Source organism: Elephas maximus, chromosome 7 (genome assembly GCF_024166365.1).
Source record: "Elephas maximus indicus isolate mEleMax1 chromosome 7, mEleMax1 primary haplotype, whole genome shotgun sequence".
Lineage (NCBI taxonomy): Eukaryota > Metazoa > Chordata > Mammalia > Proboscidea > Elephantidae > Elephas > Elephas maximus.
The window spans coordinates 95,516,448-95,535,698 of NC_064825.1; the positions used below are offsets into that span (position 1 = coordinate 95,516,448).

Here is a 19,251-nt window from a genome sequence, read left to right on the forward strand (position 1 = left end):
CCTTCAGCCAAATATTAGACAGACCCATGAAACAAAATGAGACTAAATGGGCACATTAGCCCAGAGGCTAGGACAAGAGGGCAGGAGGGGACAAGAAAGCTGGTAACAGGGAACTCAAGGTCGAGAAGGGAAGAGTGTTTCACGTGTCATGGGGTTGGCAACAAATGTCACACAAAAAATATGCATATCAATTGTCTAATGAGGAATTAACTTGCTCTGTAAAACTTCATCTAAAGTACAATTTAAAAAAAAAAAAAAAAAAAAGGTCAGCAGTTCAAATCTACCAGCCACTCCTTAGAAACCCTACGGGGCAGTTCTACTCTATCCTATAGGGTCGCTGTGAGTCAAAATCGACTCGACTGCAATGGGTTTGGTTCGGTTTTAATGGGTGTGGTTTAAAGTCAAGAAAGGTGTGTGTCAGTGTTGTATCCTTTTACCATACCTAGGTTTTTTTTTTTTTTTAATTCAATCTGTATGCTGAGCAACTAATCTGAGAACCTAGACTATATGACGAAGACCTTGGCACCATTGTAGAAAGACTCATTAACAACCTGCCATATGCAGATGACAACACAAGCTTGCCTGCTGAAAGTGAGGAGCACTTGAAGGACTTACTGATGAAGATCAAAGACCAGAGCCTTTATGGCTTATACTTCACCTTAAAGAAAACAAAAAACAAACAAAAAAATCCTCACAATGGGCAACATCATGCTAAATGGAGAAAAGATTGAAGTTTTCAAGAATTTCATTTTGTTTGAATTGACAATCAATGCCTATGGAAGCAGCAGTCAAGAAATCAAATGATACTTTGCATTGGGCAAATCTGCAAAAGACCTCTTTAAAGTGTTAAAAAGCAAAGACATCACTTTAAGGACTAAGGTGTTTTCAATTGCTTCATATGTATGTGAAAGCTGGATGATGAATAAGGAAGACCGAAGAAGATGCCTTTGAATTATGGTGTTGGCAAAGAATATTGAATATACCATGGACTACCAGAAGAATGAACAAATCTGTCTTGGAAGAAATATAGCCAGAATGCTCCTTAGAAGCGAGGATAGCGAGACTATGTCCCACATACTTTGGACATGTTATCATGAGGAACCAGTCCCTGGAGAACGACATCATGCTTGGTAGAGAGCGAAAAAGAGAAAAACCCTCAACAAAATGGGAAACCCTGGTGGTGTCGCGGTTAAGAGCTACGGCTGGTAACCAAAAGGTCAGCAGTTTGAATCTGCCAGGCATTCCTTGGAAACTCTATGGAACAGTTCTATTCTGTCCTATACAGTCGTTATGAGTCGGAATCAACTGGATGGCAACAGGTTTGGTTTTGGTTTTCTCGACAAGATGGACTGACACAGTGGTTGCAACAATGGGCTCAAGCATGACAACGATTGTGAGGATGGTGCAGGACCAGGCTGTTTCATTCTGTTGTGCATATGGTCGCTATGAGTAGGAACTGACTTAATGGCACCTAACAACAACAACAACAAATCACATATTAAAAAAAAAAAAAAAACCTGTTACCGTCAATTCGATTCCAACTCATAGCTACCCTATAGGACAGAGTAGAACTGCCCCATAGAGTTTCCAAGGAGTGCCTGGTGGATTCAAACTGCTACCTTTTGGTTAGCAGCTGTAGCTCTTGACCACTACGCCAGCAGGGTTTCCAAATGTTTAGGTTCAAATTAATCCACCCTAAATCCTGTATAGTATGAAATACCAATAGAGGCAAACTTAGCTTCTTCATCTGGTCACATTGAAAAAATATTAGTACATGGATGGAGCATTTTGGAAACTTTGATCTACAAGTTAGGAAAGAGAAATCTCTAACCTTGAGTGATGCCCATGTCCACAATGAAGATGGTACATTGCGTTTTCTGGTACTTTCTGACATGGACAATGCTAAAGCATAGGAAAGCACTAATGCAGATTAGCATGACTTAGTGGGACAAAAACCAGATTTGGGGTGAAATAACTTATGTTGGAGAGTTGACTTAGTCTTACTGTCTATTCAGTCTTGGGCAAATGGGCCCTTCCTCTCTGAGCCATACTTTCTTAAGTGAGAGTGATGATAACACTTAGTAAATAGACATTGTGAGACTTACATGAATTAAATGGTATAACTTACACTGAAAGCAAGTTCCAAATCTGCCCCCTCATCTCCATAAATGCCATTACCATACACCCAGTTGGTTAAGGAAAACATGTAAGAATCTTCCTTGATTTCCCTTTTTCTTTGTCCATATCCATTACAACACTCTTCTTCTTCCTACTTCTAAAACATAACATTTCTCTGTTTTTGAAATTGCCTTCCAACAATTCATTCTTTTTAGTGCATTTAGAGTAAATTTTAAAAATATAAATATGTTCATGTATTTTTTTGAGTTGTAGTATTCCTATTAATTGAAATCCTTTTAGAGCAAAATCTATATTACTTTGGCCTCCAAGACCCTGCATGATCTGACCCCTGCCTATATCTCCTACCTTTCAACTTTTCTAATCTCCTTTCTCTCCTCAACCACATTGGCCCTTCTTGGTTACTTAAATTTCCAAGTTTGTTCCTTTCTTAGAAACTTTGCACTCGAGTTCCCTCTTCCACCAATACCTTTGATTTGATTTTTGCATTGGTTGGCTTTCCTTGTCAACTGGGACTCCACTGATTTCACCTTTTCAGGAAGTTCTTTGTATCACATCACCATGTTTAATTTTCAGTATAGTACTCATTATTATTTGATAGTTTTCATGTATAGTTATATCATTGTTTTCTTATTGCCTCTCTCTCATCTCAGTGGAACATTAAGTTCCATGGAAAAAGACTTAAATGCACAAATGAATGAAATACTCAGGCAGGCAGATGCAGGTTGTAAACTTGTTGAGGTTCCCAATGATATCATATTCACCACTTGATCCCTGGTACCTAGTGGAACCCCATTTCCATAGAAGGAGTTTTATCAATTTCTGGAACAATGCTTGTCCAGCCATTGGTTATTTACAGAGAAGTTCTTTCCTACAAACGAGAGCTAAGGAGAACCAAGAAATTTAAGGGTCATTTCTCTGTCTCTTGCTGTGGGTGTGTGTGCATATGCATGTCTGAATGTGTCTGTACGTGCTTGTGCTTGTGTGGTGTGGGGCAGGACTTCACTACTTCTTTTTCTTTATCCATTATTTTAAGGAGCACCCCTGGTTTATGTTTGACCAAACAATGCCCTCTGCTGTGTATGCCTAAAATAGCATGATTGCCTTGAAAATTCCTACCTGTGTTATCCATAAACTCTTTTCATCATTTGCTTCTTCATATGGCAGCTACACGTTTTTCTGAACTCGGGAGGTTTGACTCAGCTTCAGATAGTTCCATTGGATCATACCACTCTTATAGCAGAGAACAAGAATTTCTATGGCTAACAAGTCAAATCATCTGCAAAAAATCTGCAAAGCCCTTTAAAATCAAAGGGCTTTATCATTACATGCCTGCTTCTGGGACTTATTTCACCATTTATTAGAAAATCTATGGGTAAAAAAGATCTCCTAAGTCTACTGTCACAATCCTCAGGAACATGATGGAACAGGCAAGGGATTGGGGGTGGGTGACAGTTCCAAACTTGTCTTAGCAACAGAAAGTCAAATCTACTTCACTTTAAGGGGAAAAAAAATCTGACTCAGAAATACAGCTACAACTTGGCAAGGCTAAAAATAAAATTAATTTGTTTTTTCCTGCTTGTTTACCCCTCGATGATGCAGGAAGGATACCCATACTAGGAATAAGTTTTCTATTTCTGGCTGTTTATGATTCCTCTTGATCATATTCACCTTTTGAGGTTATTTTGAAAATATGAAATATAGATGACTTTTTTCTGAAATGGAAAGGTAGAATTTGGGGTGTTCAGCAGTATGTTTATATTTTTCTGACAGCTACTTGCTGTGTTGGTTTAGTGAAATGCATAACCACAGAAAAACCTAAAACCTCAAGCTCCAAATACTACTTGATATTTCCCTCTTCAAGTAATGAAATCAGAATGCTCCAGTTATCAGAAATGTGACTATTTGTAACAACACCTACATTCTCCTCTGCACTAATAGCTTTAAGTCTGGAGCCCTACGAATGCCTGGAACAGAAAAGCATGAAAACTTTGCTTCGTTTTTTTTCAAGTTCAGAAGCCACCAAATGATTAATGCATGCTATTTCTTATTTTCCAAATTGGTGTTTTCTTTTTTGTACTTTTCCCCTGGGGAGATTTTCAAAGGAATGCTTTACAGATTTAGTGTAACAATATACAGGAACCTAGACAATCACAGTTCAGGAAAATGTAACCCACCAATGGCCCTCCAATGCCTATAGAATAAAGCCTCTATCCCTTACTGCTTCCACCCACTAGATGCCATTTTTGTCCCCAGTTGTGATAATGTACGTCTTCAGACATTGCCAAATGTCCCCGGGGGTGGGGGGGGCAAACTCATTGAGAACGACTGCCTTAGTTTGACCCGTAAGACCTTCCATGATGAGGCACCATACTGCATTCACAGTCTTACTTCCTACTGCTCTCCATAGTATGGGCTACACTCCAGTCTGTTTCCCATTCTATATGTACAACCCATTACTTTTCCTCTTCATGGCCTTGCTTGCATTCTTTTCTCAGCCTGGAATAGCCTACCCTGAACTTTTCTATCAAAATTTTACCCAACTTCAGAGCCATTTTACAATGACCATTTTTACCAGGTCTTCCTCAGTCTTGCTGACCAGTATTATTTCATCCTTCCTCCAAAAGTCTTAATGCCAAGACTACAGCTTTACCACTTCTGTGTTTGAATCTAAATGTTTGGGAACATGTTCAACCATTCAATCTATTTAATTATAAACTTCTTGAAGACAAGGACTATGTCTAGGTATTCAGTAAACATTTGCTGAATTGAATTACTAAAGCCCAGATTCAGTTCATAGTTAAGATCCATGTGGATAATCTAACTTTGCAATAATAAATAATATATCAATTTCTACAGATAAGACTCATTTTTAAACCAAAAAGATAAGAATGGTACAGGAGATAGCACAAATGGAAAGGAGGGTGCTCAATAATTACTCTTTGCTGTCCTCCACACACAAACAAGCAGAACAACCTTATAAACACATTAACATTGTGAAAAATTTAGTTACCAAAAATCAGCATGACTAAAAATTTGCTTCAAACAATGGAAACCAAAAAACCAAACCAATAGCCATTGAGCTGACTCCAAATCATGGAGACCCTGTGTGTGCTAGAGTAGGAAAGTGCTCCATATTGTTTTTGGTGGCCACTTTTTTCTTCACTGGAGCCTCTGGATGGACTCACAATGGATGGAATATGCTGGAGATGCCTCAACAGATTAAACAAAAGAAAAATGAGACCTTTCTTCTACTCCTAACTTTACTCCAGGCTCTTCCTCTATTTTGTTGCAGTTTGTTCCTCAGAGAAAAATATACTAGCAGAATACAAGAATTGTTGCTGTTCGTCTATCACTTAGGGTACTTTGGGTGACCCTGACTAATACTAATGCCAGAGAAGAAAATACTATACTTCTTATAAAAATCAACTGCATACAAGAATAAATGAGAAAAAATAATATATCATTAAAACAAACACAACCAAAACCCAAATAAAGACTCCACCGCCCTAAAATCTATGTTAGGAAACCCTGGTGGTGTAGTGGTTAAGTGCTACAGCTGCTAACCAAAGGGTCGGGAGTTCAAATCCTCCAGGAGCTCCTTGGAAACTCTATGGGGCAGTTCTACTCTGTTCTATAGGGTCTCTATGAGTTGGAATCGACTCCACAGCAATGGGTTTGGTTTGGTTTTTTAAAACCAATGTTGGATGCTGGGTGGGAGGTTAAATTGCAGAAACTGGACAGATATTTTAGCTTCTCAGGATGGACAATAATTCTCTCTAGTCTTTCAGCCTGAAATGGAGAAGGAAAGAAAATCAAATGAAAGAGGCTGCATATTTCATATAATGTTTAATCAAAATATAGAATTTTTTTTTTTTTCCTTATGTCATTCTCCTGTCAGCCCACAAAAACTAATGGTTATTCTTCTATTTGCTTTTTTCCTGGTGAATTGATTACACACTTTTTTTTTTTTTCTGTCAGGTTAATGACAGGTCAAGCAACTGAAGAAGATTTTGAAAAATCTAACAAGCCCATCTGAAACAGAAGTCCTTGGTGAGACAGGCAGAGGAGGGTTTGATTTCAGAAAGTTGGTAATGCAGTTAATGACCTTGCTTCCTCAAGCTTCCTTTGGATTGATGACTGGCTGGGAGGAGTTGATGGCCATTAACCCCCAACTGCTCATTAATCCTTAGGAAATGCCCTGTGCCAAGGTCATAACTGCCTTGATAGGTTGAAAACAAACAAGTAACACCCAAAAGGCATATGGATTTTTGTAATGAGGAATGCAATTTAAATTGCCATGCAAGGAAATCTGCAGAGAATAAATACCATGAATATAGAACCATTCAGATTTTAAATTCACCTTTTATGTTTTACCAAGTACTTACTTTCCTGCTCATTATTAAACAGTACAAAGCCCTAATTTCCTAGGCAGTAACCAAAACAGATACAAACATATATCCCTAGGCAAGGTACTAAAGTTGTCCGGGACTAATTTTTATAGTAGGGTATTGGGAAAGAATCTTTACAGTCGTTTCAGCTCTAATATTATTATGTGATTCTAAGTATGCTCACCAACACTGTGTGGTCTTTACCTACAAAGAAACTCCTTTAATTCAGTAACTTTCCATCACTGATATTTGAAACACTGTGCTGAGACAAGCCTAACATAAACAACAGGGTCATAAACCTATGCCCAAGTGCTACACTGAGTGAATGAGTATGTGTGTTTGTGTGTGTGTGATTGCATAGATAATTATAAGTATTCTGGGTGCTCAGAGGGAACCACTGAGGTTTGAACAGTCAGCGAAGGTTATATGAATGTGGCATCTAGGAAGATGCCTGTATTTGAATGAGTAAAAGGTCTAGCTTTTCAAGTGAGAGAAAAACATAAGTATTTATTCCTTCAATGCTATCTGTTGAGAGCCTACTAAGTGTCGAGCAGGGTGCCCAGTGCTTGATACAGAGGCAGATGTCTTCCAGTGAAGAATCTCTCAGTGTAGTGGGATTCACAGGTGAGAAAACAGGGAGCTAAAATACAGTGGAAAGTACTGGAAAGGAATGCACAGTGTGTTATGGGATTACACACAGAATGAAAGAGAAAGAAAAATTTGTTAGAAGATAGGCATGTACCGTACCGGGAGGGAAACACATGAGCAGAGGGTAGAGAGAGGCATAAGCTGACTTCTAGTAGGAATCTATACTCAAAAGCAGTGGGAAAGAAGGTAAGAAAAGTAAAATAAGACCAGGTTGTGAGACATAGACAAAAGAGTTTAGATTCTATATTAAGTCAGAGGAGCGATGAAAGGGACTGGATTTTTCTCTTTTTGCTGAAAGGGAATATGAAAATGAGAAGAATATTTAAGGAAAAGCAGGTTTGCAAAAATAGGGATGATGGAAAGGAAAATGTGAACTGTCAGGCCAGAAGATCTACTAAGAAATTATTTCGGTAATTGAGGTATGAAATAATAAGTACCTGGGCCAGGCTCTGATTTTAGCTAAAATATATGTTGACTTGACATCATGAGTTTCTTAGTATAGTTGGTCATTGATCTGCACTGGGGTCCTTATTCTATACGACTCCCTTTATATTTCACAAGCTCTCTTGATTCCTGACTCACACATTGGCTGTTCGGACTTCTATATGGTTCGGACTCCCAGGAACATGGGAACAAGTTCTCAACATCCAGTCCTGGCTGTCATTGAAGATCTCAGAGTCACTGCCTTCCAGTTGTCAGCATGGCTTATAGTTTAATAAATTCATCACAATGGCCCACAAAAACCTGGTAAGGAAACTCTCTTAAATTGAGTCTGTGTTTATGAGATCTGAGCAAGGGGAGGAAACAGAGTAGACTCTTTCTGTGATTTCCAGGCAATGTCATTTAATCAGACTACAGATAGCAGGGATGGCCTCCTAATTGGTACTGGAAACTGGTTTCAAGTAACCTCAACAATGTTAACATTGCATAATGAGGAAACCTTGGTGATGACATGTCAGATAATGGAAATTACTGGAATCAGTGATTTCTTCATTTCCCCCAATGACCACAAAAGAGGGAATTATGCAGCAAATGCAGACATTTAGAACTTGGATTCTTATTTATTTACTTAAGGCAGTTCTCATTTTGCACGGTGCCGCGTTAAACCTTAGCTGTGCATATTGGAACCAAGTCTTCTTTTTTACACAGTTTCTTGATTACAGATTTGCTCTCGGTTACCATGGAACCTTGCAAAATGGGGACTCTGTTCCAATATACACAAGCTTCAGTTATCAGTACTGTGCAAAGCAAGGACTCCTGTATTTTCCTGTATTCATTTTGCCTATAAGGCATAATTTCCAAAAATATACCATGGGAAAAATTCAGGAGTATACATAAAAAGCAATAAGAACCTGAGTGTCCCATGAGAACTTAATCGAATAAGAAAGTAGAGAAGCCTATGTATCCCCCTATTTAACTGCAGGAGTCCTTCAGTAGTGCAAACAGTTAATGCGCTTGACTGGTAACCAACAGGTTGTAGGCTCAAGTTCACCCAGAGGCACCTGAGAAGAAAGGCTTGTTAATCTACTTCTGAAAAACCAGTCACTGGAAACCCCATGGAGCACAGTTGTACTCTGACACACATGAGGCCACCATGAGTCTCAAGTGATGTGGTGCCAACTGGTACTGGTATTTAACTGTCATTAGTTAACTACTTTTGCTTGGGTTTAGATGAAGGAAATTACTTCTTGGTTACTTTACCCATCATCTGTCATTATTCTATAAAGGATGGATTTTAGAAAGAATAATCCAATGAAAAACACAAAACTGATAGATTCGAATACGGATATTATAGACTCTGGATGATACTAATGCAAGTCACTTAAACTTTCTGTACTGTTCTGTAAAGTGAAGACAATACGAGTCTTACCAAAGCCAAAAGGATACTGGAAAGATAAATTTTAATCCAAAGTTTAAAGATAAACTTTAATCAAAAAGTGAAATCCATGTAAATCATAGTGTGGTTGTCATTTCCATCCCTTTTCATCAATCCCATCCTTTAGGAAGCAGCTGACAGGTGAAGAGAAATGGAAGTGCTACGGAGATATAGGCAGGATACTTTATCAATGGCTGGCAAACTATGGTCCATCACTCATTTTTGTAAATAAAATTTTATTGAAACACAACTATGCACATTTGTGTATATATTATCTATGTCTGCTTCCACACTAAACGGCAGAATTGAATAGCTGCAACAAAGACTATATGGCTCATAAAACCTGAAATATTCGCTCTCTGGTCCTTTACAGAAAAAAGTCTCCCACTCCTGATCCGGAGCATACAGAAAGACTCCTTTTTGATTTCCTGTTCCCACTCTCCTAAAACCAGATTATCCTGTGAAATAGGTAGGGATGATAATAGACCCCTTCAAAAAAGTGGAGATAATTAAGTTCAGAGAGGCACACAAACCAGTAATAAAACCACTATTCAACCCTGAGTTTTGACTACCAAAATGATCCACTAGGGCATCAGGGGAAATAATAATTCCTTCTAAGAAATAAGAAATAAATTAAGCTTTACTGATTTGGCAATGGTTCCATGTGTCACAGAATCCTGGGCAAGAGAGAGAGTTCCACAACACAGAGGGGTTACCTGTGACAACATTACTTTTTTATATGTTTTTGGTACATTGTGAGGTACTACTTTTTCTGTGTGCCAAGTTAAGTGGTTTAGGAATTATATTAAGGAGCTCTGGTGGTGCAGTGGTTAAGCACTTGGCTGCCGACTGAAAGGTCTGTGGTTCCAAACCACCAGCCACTCTTCAGGAGAAAGATTTCAGTCTTGGAAACTCTATGGAGCAGTTCTACTCTGTCCTACGGGGTTGCTATGAGTTGGAATCAACTAGACAGCAATGAGTTTGGTTTGATATTTTGGTTTAGGGATTATATTACTTAGCTTTAGCAAAACTAACACTCACAAAATGGACAAGTGGCTTAAAATAATTCCTTCAAAAATACCACAAAATAGTCTAGTAATAATTCAAGCAAAAGCACACAACAAGAAATTGAAGAACATCTTATCTCCTAGTATGAGTTCTTTGCTGCAACAAAATGATTATACTTTAAGGAAATGCTCATTCACAATAATCCTATATACATGAGTGTGCACGTGTACAGAGTAGCGATCACCCTCTCCAGACATCATATCTCACCAAACTCTTGTCCTGACTATACTCCCTGCCTTTCCACAATAATAACAACTCTTCTGAATTCTCTAGGTGTCCACCAACATCTCTGTTATATACTGAATTGTGTCCCCCCAAAATACGAGTTGGAATCCTAACCCCTATACCTATGGAAAGGAGCGTTGGTGGCAAAATGGTTAAGTGCTCAGCTGCTAATTGAAAAGTCAGCAGTTTGAGCCCATTCAGTGGCTTTATGGGAGAAAGGCCTGGTGATCTGCTTCCATTAAGATTACAGCTTGGGAAATCCTGTGGGGCAGTTCTACTCTGTCCTACAGGGTCTCGATGAGTCAGAATCAACTTGATAGCACACAGATACATACCTGTGGTTGTAATCCTCTTTGGGAATAGAGTTTTCTTTGTTATGTCAATTAAATCATATTCAAGTTGGTTGGGATCTAAATCTAATCACTTCTGAATTTTAAAAAGAGCAGATAAGACATAGAGGCATGTGAAAGACAAACATCATGTGAGAATAGCCAAGGAACCGAGAAACACCTAGGGCTACCTGACAAAGAAGGAGTCTACATATCCAAGATCCTGATTTTCACTTTCTTCAGAACTGTGAGAAAATAAATTTCTGTTTTTCAAAGCCAACCGCTTGTGACATTTGTGTTACAGCGGCACTAGGTAACTAAGACAATCTCTGACTGATGACTGATGTCTGGCTTCTATTTTGAGTTGTTTCTCCTCACTCCTCCCTTTTCTCCAACCAGCAACACTAAGGTATAATGCTTGGCAAAACCACTGCCTCATCAATGACTGGGCTTGAGAATGCCAGTTCTGCATGTCCTTCAGTCCAGGAAGAAGGATCTGGGAACAGGCCTACAATCGTTTTTACAGCTATCCTCTCCTTACTTCCTTTTCTCCTCCCCTTCCAAAAGTTTCCTTCTCTCACTATTCATTAGAAAGATGGGCTAATAACTGCAAGTTTAGCCTTAAAACTCAAAAAACATAGGACCCAAATTAAGAATAACAGACTTAAGCATTTTAATGATAAAAAGGACTTCAGACAGCTAGGTGAGCCCTGGTGCTGCAGTGGTTAAGATCTGGGCTGCCATCAAAAGGCCAGCAGCTCAAATCCACCAGCCACTCCTTGGAAACCCATCAGGGCAGTTCTACTCTGTCCTATAGGGTTACCGTGAGTTGGAATCAATGACGGCAATGGGTTAGAGAACTAAGTAAAGCATTAGCTTCCTTATTCACCAGACCTAGTTTTCGTCATTGACAATTCTGAATCTCCATTTTCCTAATCCGTAAAATGGGTGTGATATTCTCTGTCTTTCCTTTTTCATTTTTATCAGAAAAACTTGACCTAGTTTACACACTGTGAGATAATTTTAAACTATAAGTATTACACAGACTTTGGAAATTGATTGTTTTGCCTTTGAATACATACTAAAAACAAAACAAATTGGAAAGAGGGAGGGAAGGAGGAAAGGAGGGTAGAAAACACAGTGATCTTTCTATGTGGCAGGCACTAAGTACCTTAAAAACACAATTTTATTCAATCCTCATAACAATCACAGGAAGTAAGAACAATTATCCCTGTCACACAGGTACAAGGTCTTTCTAAATCCACCACTTTTAATCACTGAACATAGGGATCCATTTTCTACTAGCCGTAAAGTTTTAGGTAAGTGACTTACTTTTTCAGGGACTCATTCTCTTCACCTCTGAAGAGATGAAGAGGAGAACTATTACAGCGTGCTGACTACATTAGCATATCTAATCCTAACAAACCCCATTACTCAGAAACAGTCATAACCACTTTGTCTTTGAGAAACCAAGACACAGCATGGAAGCACTACCCAAGGCTTTTCAGTGGACCTGTGGTAGAGCCTGAAATTGAATCTCCAACTCCACATCCATTTCTTTCCAGCACACTGCCTCACAGTGACTTCTATGGAGATAACTGAGACAACTTAGGGGACGGTGGTGGTTTAGAGGTAGAATTCTCACCTTCCATGCAGGAGACCTAGGTTAGCTTCCTGGCCAATGTATCTCATGGTCAGCCACCACCCATTCGTCAGCAGAGGCTTGTGTGTTGCTATGATGCTGAACAAATTTCAGTTGGCCCTTCAGACTAAAATGGACTAGGATAAATGGCCTGGTGATCTACATCCAAAAATAAGCCAATTATCTAAAGGGGCATCTAAGTCAATTGGCATAACACAGGTCATAAAGAAAACATTCTACGTTTCACTTTAATGAGTAGCATCTGGGGTCTTAAAAGCTTGCAAGCAGCCATCTAAGATACATCTATTGGTCCCATCCCACCCGGGGCAAAGGCGAATGAAGAAAACCAAAGACACTAGGAAAATATTCGCCCAAAGTACTAACGTACCACATGAACCAGAGACTCTACCAGCCTGAGACCAGAAGAACTAGATGGTGCCCAGCTACCACCAAGGACCGCCCTGATGGGGATCACTACAGAGAGTCTTGGAAAGAGTGGGGGGAAAAAATGTAGAAGGGAGTTCAAATTCATGTAAAAAGAATAGATTTACTAGTCTGACAGAGACTGGAGGAACCCCTGAAACTATGGCCCTCAGACACTCTACTAACTGGGAATTGAAACCATTCCCAAAGCCCATTTTTCAGACAACGATTAGACAAGCCTATAAAACAAAAAAATAACATGCTTAAGGAACGTGCTTCTTAGCTCAATCAAACATATGAGACCAAATGGGCAGCTCCTGTCCAAAAGCAGGAAGAGAAGGCAGGAAGGGATGGGAACTGGGTGGACGAATAGATACAAGGAACCCAGGGCGGAAAAGAGGAAGCATGCTGTCACATTATAGGGATTGCAACAATGTCACAAAACAACATGGATATAAATTTTTGAATGAGAAATTAACTTGAGCTGTAAACTTTCACTTAAAGCACAGTTAAAAGAAAGAAAGAAAGCAAAAAAATAGCCAATTAAAGCCCCTTGGATCACAATGGTCCAATCCACAATCAGTCATGGAGATGAGGCAGGACTGGTCAGCATTTTGCTCTGTTGTGCATTGTGCATGGGGTTGCCATGAGTCAGGGCCCAATTCAACGGCAGCTAACGACAACAACAAGACAAACTTCATGACAGTACCTAGCAAAATATCTGGCACACAGTAGGTTCTCAGTATATCAGAAGTTTTTCTTTCCTAAGTAAACTCTTCCTTCCTCTTGGAATATGATCAGCATGATAATTTTATGTTCCATTTAGAAGATGGAAAATTAGGAGGGAGGAGAAACATCAGACTAGTAAGGTTCCTTCTTACCAACGTGTGCCACTTTAGTAAACTTCATTCCCAATTCCTTTATTTTTGAAGAAAAACATTTCCAGCTAATAACACAATTACACTTAAGTATCAGAGCCCATTTTAGTATTATTACATTTGTTAAATCTAACTGAGTCCAAATTACTTCCTCATGGCTAACAAGAGAAAAGGGAGGAGGAGAGGAAAGCGGAAGATGACTGAGAGGGGAGACAGGTTTGAGAGGGTTGAAGGAAGAGAGAGAGACACATACACAGGATGACAGAGAGAAAAACAGAGAGATAGCAATACTGCATATTGCCTCAAGTTAAATAAATGTCAGTTAAGCCGGCTGCTCCAGGTTTCTATGGAAACCCCTTAAGTTAAGAGTAGAACACAGACATTTTTGGGACTGCAATTCACAAGCTGTTTATTTAATTATGATGAAACATGAGACTGTTATGGACAATACTATTATCATACTGATAGCATTTAGGATTCAGCAAATAGGTAATGAAAAATAAAAAGTGTTTTTTTTTTTGGGGGAAAATTACTAGCGTCATGTGAATCGCATGCAAATAAAATGCATCTTTTTGCAGGACTTCGCCCATTATTTCCTGTAGGCCAACCCCAAATTAGGGAAATGACATTCCCTAAAAGCTAGCTCTTCAGAACCCTCATGCCAATGACACCCCCCCATGCCCAGTGAACAAAACCAAGGTCACAGCATATATTCAATTAAACCCGGGATAGCACCAAAGTATGGCACAGCTGGAAAAACGAGCACGTTATTATTCCACAGATCATTTGTGAGCAAAGAATAGGTCTCCGGTGTATTTCTATTTTATAGACATTTGAATATAAAAATAAAATGGCTTCAGATTAGCTCTTGCCTGCCAAAATAAACAACCACTTTTAGGATAGTATCCCTGGTAACTCAAAGAAAAATGGTTGGAAACCATCACTTTTATATCTCTGATGGTTGGGAATCACTTGCTTAGCCTTTAATTTGGCCCCAGGGAACTACTGTATTGATGGACTCATTTGTCCTCTTGTTCTTTCACAAAACAAGCACATTCTTTTCCACCTACTATGTGTCAGGCCCTATGCTAGGGGTAGGGGAAGCAGGAAGATTAAGTCACAGTCCCTTTGTTGGTTATGGACTTTTTAGAAGGGAATGCGTTAATTCTGAGGATGAATATTTATGGAGGGTTAACTATGGCTCATAGGCACTAGACTACATAAAAAATCCAGGATCCTGCTTTCAGGGAGATCAAAATTTAACGGAGACAAAATATGCACAATCATAAATGATTGGAGCTAGGATCAGTACGTCTGCTTGCTGCCTCCTGATCTCTTTCTTGGTAGAAACATCACCCATGGACACTATGCTACAATAAAAGAGTCGGCCCCTGAATCATGGCAACTCCCATCTCATAGCAACCCCATACACAACGAAAGGAAAGGCTGCTAGGTCCTGTCTCATCCCTGTTATGGGTCACAGATTGGACCATTGTGATCCATAGGCTTTTCACTGGCTGATTTTTGGAAGTAGATCACCAAATCTTTCTTCCTAGCCTGTCTTAGTCTGGAAGCTGTGCTGGAACCCATTCAGTATCATAGTGACACACAAGCCCGTAAGCCTCTACTGGCCAACCAGCCGTGCCTACACATGAGGAGCACTGGGCAAGAATCAAACACAGGTCTCCATCATGGAATATGAAAATTCTACCACTGCACCACCAATGCCTCTCGGCAAAAGGTAAATGTGTTTATGTATGTGGTTGGGTCGGAGAGAGAGGCTTCAGGAATATTTCCGTAGGAGACCCCCATTTCCAACTTTGTCCATGAACCATCAATTCTCTTATAATGTCCTTAGCTCATAAAATAAGACTGAAGGAGGAGGCACTCACAAGAGAAGTGAATCACAAGGAGAGTTATCTCTGGAGTCAAGCTGAGAACATGAAGGCTGTTTCTAAACTGGCAAAGGGAAGTATGCAAGAAATTTGCAAATATGACTCACTGGCTATGTCTTTTCGACTCTACTGCAGATTGTTTTTTTTTTTTGAAATTCAGTGGTTTGCAGTAGCTGGGCTTTCCCCAAGTTGTTCATGCTAGCAAAGCTGGTCGTTGCTGTCATTGAATTTGACAGTATATAATGAGCCACTTCACATTAGCTGCTGTTGTGGTGTTCAGCATATTGTGGGAAAAATTTAGCATGAATCATCACCCACCTAGTTCTCCATTGTGGTCACTATGCTGTTAATAGGCAACGTGTTTGGCAATCTAAAAAAAAAAAAAAAAAAAAATCCATTAGAACAATTCTGCACATTTCTCGAGCTACTGCCACCACCACAGACACTACTGGTGACAATATTTATTGAATTGCCAGGGTGTTTTAACAATGTTCTGGGCACGAAGCCAAGGTAGCTATTTTAGACATGGGTCATTTTAAACAACACATTTTTTTCAATGCCAATAAAAAATACGCATTTGGAGTCAGAAAATCTGCCATCTACATTGGGTTCCGATTTATTAGATGACCTTTAGCAAGTCATGTCTTCTCTCTGATCCAGGGTCCTGATCAGAACCACCACATGAGATTTTGAAAAAGATCAAAGGAGATCATGTATTTTGAAAACAGAGAAGAACCAAAAAGCGAAACCAATTGACAGCAGGTTGATTCTAACTCATAGCGACCCTGTAAGACAGAGTAGAACTGCCCCATAGGATTTCCAAGGCTGTAAATCTTTACAGAAGCAGGCTGCCCCATCTTTCTCCCACAGAGCAGCTGGTGGGTTTGAACTGCTGACCTTTCAGTTAGCAGTTAAGCACTTAACCACTGCACCACCAGGGCTCCTTTGAAGAGAGATAGGAAATAGTTAAACAGAACACACTGCATTATTAAAGTCAAATGGGCTGTTAAAGGTGTGGCAGAGGCATCTGCTACAAAATCCAGTTGAGATTTTCCCCCACATCCAATAACAAGAATGATATATAACCTCATGCTCAATCCCCACCTCTCCGCCCTGCCAAAAAAAACAAATCCATTGCCATTGAGTTGATTCCTATTCAAAGCGACCCTATAGGACAGAGTAGAACTGCCCCATAGGATTTCCAAGAAGTGGCTGATGGAGTCGAACTGCCAGCCTTTTTGGTTAGCAGGTGTAGCTGTTAACCACTGCACCACCAGGGTTCCTCCCTAACCCGGCACATTAAAAACCAGATTCTGAGATTGAGGGCCACACAGTACTTGGAGCAAAGAGACACCTAGAATGCTGGCATTTCGCAAAGCATAATAAACTGAACACTTTAATTCCAACAAATACAGATCTTTATAGCCCAAACTTAGAAATATAGTTGATGCAGACTAAAAATTAGAGGAAACCCTGAGCAACAGCAAGTGGAAAGATTCCATGCAATTAGCAAACAAGATCAAGAACTAACATGGATATCGAAATCACTAAGAATTTTATCAGGAGTAGGGCTGGAGAGAACACGGAGGCAGGTGTTAAAATCTTCAGGAAAGGAGGAGTGGAGTGTGGGTCTGCAGTTGACTTCAACAAGGAGGTGTTAGCAGGTGGTAGAGTCTGATAGTGTCAGCTTCAAAGCTGGGTCATTTACTACGCTAGATTGTTTTGCTTAGAACAGATAATTAAAAAAGTGCTTCTCAAACTTCAAAACAACAAGCGACCAGGAAGTGTTAGTACACAAGTATTATTATGTAAGTGATATGCACTACATAATACATATATAAATAATATATATATTATACATATTATATAAATAATATAATTACAAATTTACTATAGAGATGATCTGTGTATTTTCTGTCATTTTATTAAAAAAAAAAGTGTAACAATCATATAAAAAGCTCCTTCAAATCTCATGACTTAAAGAAATAAACAAACAAACAAAAACCATTGCTGTTGAGTCAAGCTGAGAAGACAGAGGAGAACTGCCCCATAGAGTTTCCAAGGAGCAGCTGGTAAATTCGAACTACCAACCTTTTGGTTAGCGGTCAAACTCTTAACCACTATGCCATCTAAGAAATATGAGTTTTAAGTTATAAGTTAATGTGCCTGGGATTTATGATCATATGAGAGCAAGATAGTTTGTAATAATTAGTGTGTGTGTATATGTGTGTTCCTTGGGAGAGTAGTAAAGAAAAAGTGAGAGGTGAAAACCCGTGTTTAATCAGTAGTTTATTCTCAGTTCTCATCTTAGATAAAAATTAACAGCATCTGACATTAGTGACAAGTCAGTCCTTTTTGGAACACTTTCTTCCCTTAGCTCCTAGGAAACCACTCTCTTGATTCTTTTCCTATCTCAGGACCACTCAGATAATATCAGCGGGCTGATTCTGTATTACCCCATGGCCACTAAACCTTGGCATGCCCAAGGCTTAATTCATGAAATTCTTCTGCATTATACTTACTCTCTAGGTGATCTCATTATTGCTTTAAACACTACTGAAAACTGCCAAGCATATAACTCCAACCAGAAATACAGACTTGTATATGTAACTGCTTATTCAACACCTCCACTTAGAGGCAACACAAATTTATCAGTCCAAAATAAAACTCTACTTTCCAACTCACACTCCATCTCTGGAACTATTCCAAAAAAGGACTTTTTAAAATAGTAATTCCATACATTCATTCATCCAACCCCAAACTTTAAATTCCTATCTTGGCTAGAGGCCTTGGTGGTGGAGTGACTAAGCATTTGGTTGTTCCCCAAAAAGTAGGCAGTTTGAATTCACCAGCGCTTCCTGGAAACCCTATGGGGCAGTTCTACTCTGTCCTACAGGGTAGCTATGAGTCAGAATCAACTCCACAGCAGCTGGTTTATCATGACTAAGCAGTGTTTCTGGGGCCATCCACCAGTAGTTCAGGTAAAAAAAAAAAAAAAAAAAACAACTCTCAGTCATCTTGAGCTTTCTTTTGTTGTCTTACAATCTGTCATCACTACACCCTGATACCTTTGTGCCCTGTTACCTTTACATCCTATCACCTGTACATCCACAAACCTGTATATCAAGATTCTGATAATTTCCCCTAACCTGCACTGCTATCCTCTACTACAATCTTTCTCTCAGTAAGGTTGTTCTAATAGCCCAGTTCAATATCTGGTCTCTTTGCTTCTATCTTTGGTCTTTTCTCCACAAAGTGGAGGGATACTATCAAAAGGAAAGTCAGATTCTAGTCTTCTCCCTGCTAAACTCAATGACTTCTCATGTCACTCAGAGTGATATTAAAGTCTTCCTAGTGGCCTGAGGAGGGGAAACCCTGGTGGCACAGTGGTTAAGAGCTATGGCTGCTAACCAAAAGGTCGGCAGGTCATATCCACCAGGTGCTCCTTGGAAACTCTATGGGGCAGTTCTACTCTGTCCTATAGGGTCACTATGCGTTGGAATTGACTCAACTGCAAGAGGTTTTTTAATGGGTAGTGGCCTGAGAAGCTTTTTTTTTTTTGCTTTGCTACCCTTCTGTTTCTCTGATCTCCTCCTCCTCCCACTCTGGTTCCTCATTATTCCTCCAAGATGCCCAGCACCCTAATTCTCCAGGGATCTTACACTCACTGTTCCCTTTCCAAATAACACTTTTCACCCAGACAGGCCTGTTGCTATGCATGCACCCCATAAGAATGGTGC

At 39.5% G+C, this 19,251-nt stretch overlaps 1 protein-coding gene across 2 annotated transcripts in view; it reads right to left on the reverse strand.

Annotated features, from left to right (window-relative positions):
- LRRC4C (leucine rich repeat containing 4C) overlaps positions 1–19,251 on the reverse strand; it is a 208,970-nt gene that overhangs the window by 12,653 nt on the left and 177,066 nt on the right. Inside the window, exon 2 of one of the 2 annotated variants that reach the window (XM_049890900.1) lies at positions 15,830–15,881. The exons of the other annotated variant lie outside the window; for it this stretch is intronic. The gene's annotated coding sequence lies outside the window, so the exon portion shown is untranslated. The remainder of the gene's footprint in view (positions 1–15,829; positions 15,882–19,251) is intronic. 2 annotated transcript variants of the gene reach the window in all.